This window comes from Copidosoma floridanum, unplaced genomic scaffold (assembly GCF_036245765.1).
Source record: "Copidosoma floridanum isolate Cflo_tuat_1 unplaced genomic scaffold, Cflo_Japanese_pri ptg000006l, whole genome shotgun sequence".
NCBI classification, from domain to species: Eukaryota; Metazoa; Arthropoda; class Insecta; order Hymenoptera; family Encyrtidae; genus Copidosoma; species Copidosoma floridanum.
The window spans coordinates 14,136,091-14,138,909 of NW_028321883.1; positions in this window are offsets into that span (position 1 = coordinate 14,136,091).

Genomic DNA, 2,819 nt, shown 5'->3' on the forward strand with positions numbered 1-2,819 from the left:
AAATGCAGCTTTGTAAAGTTTAAAAGAATACAAATACTAAATGAAGAAATGTCGAAAGAGTATAAATAATCGTTATTTAGTGTAAGCATGTAAATAAATAGTGAAATTACGTTAAATACGTAAGTGCAAGTATACAAATATTTCCTTAAAACTGTTTACACAAGTGCAGTAGCTATAGTCCTTTTTTCAATCATAAGAATCGTAAAAATGGTTTTGTTTTAATATTTGGCTTACGAGTATCTAAATGGAATTTGAGTCCAATGCAAGCTCTTTACGTAGGTATACGATATATAGGTACCTATAAGAGTGCGCTTAGATTATGCGTCTGCATGGAAAATCTACAGAATATTGGCCAGTAAAAATTAATGGATGTTTTTGAAAGAAAAGTTGAAACTCCGAATTGAACCGAATTAAAAACTCTTCAGTTAACGACTTGATGAAAATGCAATAATTTTTTGATTGGTGTAAATTTTGAAACGACATGTGTTAATAACAGATTTTAGGTGTTTCTAAAATTTTGGCCTTTGGATGACAAGTTGTATTTGAAAAATAGTACCATTTTTGTCAAATCGTTATAACTGGAAAGTTCAAACTTCTAACTTGTGTTCAATTCGAAATTGTAACTTTTGTTCAAACTGACAGTCACCAAGTAAACGTTTTTTAGATGTTTAATAACAAATATACCGAATAGTTATAAAATTCTTATACAGCTATAAGCCTTTCCATGAGAATTATGTACCGATGACTGCTATTGTAACATGTAAAAAATAAACTAGAAATAATGTCATTTCTAGTTTTTTAATTAATTTTTTTTAATACATTAAACAATTTTTAATTAATACATTACATTAGAATATTTAATTCAAATTTCGATCCTTAAGATTTTTTTTTTATTAAATCATAGTGTGTTGACCTCCAGCTAGGTCACGTGCACTTACTATATAATATATTGTATACTTATACATCTGAATTTGTATGGCATCATCATACTTATTAGTCATACACCCGTTGAGCACTAACATTCTGCATTCTACAGCCTCCTAATATCTGCCTGCAGTCTGCCAGACACGATACACGATATATTATCGAAAGGCATGATAGATAGATAGATATGGTAGAAATGATAGAATAGATATGATAAAAAATAAATTATAATTGATTTTGACATGATTTAGATAGAATGATAATCAATTTCCGATATATTGTAAGTTGACATCAGCGCCACCTCTTGGGCTGAATATTAAGTTAACAAGTCCAAAGTCAAAGTCATCGCGGTGAAAGAATACGTCATTAACGTATCAACTATCAACTACTATACTCATCAACTTGCACGTAGCCTACAATATTTAAAAGTTAGCATGCGTTGCGAGCTGCGTTGCGTTCGATTTTGTTGAGAGAAAAAAATACGTTACAGCCTACAGGTTACAAATTTAAGGGTACAGCTAAGTCACGCCAAGTCCATGTTGTCTATAAATATACCTGTACTAAGCCATATTTAACGAGGTACACAGTGTATACACTTACACGGCTTATACCTTACAATTTTCCAGGGGCCCTATCCCCTATCCTCTAAACGGCGACATAGCCAATACGCAGCTAAAGGAGCTCTCTGATTGGTCGAAATTGACTGTGTTGGCCTGGTGTCAGTTGTGTCACCCACACCCACCGACACACTTATAGGATAGGTCCCCTGCAAGAGGCGCTGTCGTCGATAATGTCGGTCATGTACAGCGTTGGGTGAAGAGGATTCCCGCAGTGAAAATGACGGTCAGTAACATAAAAGTTACTGTCACTAACATACCAATCTATAGAGTGTTGGAGAAGCGAATAGGCAGAGAAGAAGGGGGCATTCCAGAGGTTCTCACCAGTGCTCCCAAATGTGACTGGCAAACATGTGAGAAATAACACAAGCACCAATCCCCACACAACCCGGTGCGCTTACTGGTCCCTTTATTTTTTTAATATAAATATAATAATAAGACAAGTGAAAATCCCCACACAACCCGGTGCGCTTACTGGCCGCTTTGTTTATTAATTAAATAAATAAAATATCACAAGCGCCAATCCCCACACAACCCGGTGCGCTTACTGGTCCCTTTATTTATTTAAAATAAAGTGGATAAAACAAGCGCCAATCCCTACACAACCCGGAGCACTTACTGGCCGCTTTGTTTATTAATTAAATAAATAAAATATCACAAGTGAAAGTCCCCACACAACCCGGTGCGCTTACTGGTCCCTTTATTTATTTAAAATAAAGTGGATAAAACAAGCGCCAATCCCTACACAACCCGGAGCACTTACTGGCCGCTTTGTTTATTAATTAAATAAATAAAATACCACAAGCGCCAATCCCCACACAACCCGGTGCGCTTACTGGTCCCTTTATTTATTTAAAATAAAGTAAATAAAACAAGCGCCAATCCCCACACAACCCAAAACGCTTACTAATCCCTTTATTTATTTAAAATAAAGTAAATAAAACAAGCGCCAATCCCCACACAACCCGGTGCGCTTACTGGTCCCTTTGTTTTTTTTAAATGAATATAATGATAAGACAAGTGAAAATCCCCACACAACCCGGTGCGCTTACTGGCCGCTTTGTTTATTAATTAAATAAATAAAATATCACAAGCACCAATCCCCACACAACCCGGAACACTTACTGGTCCCTTTATTTATTTAAAAAAAAGTGAATAAAACAAGCGCCAATCCCCACACAACCCGGTGCGCTTACCGGTCCCTTTATTTATTTAAAATAAAGTGGATAAAACAAGCGCCAATCCCCACACAACCCGGTGCGCTTAATGGTCCCTTTA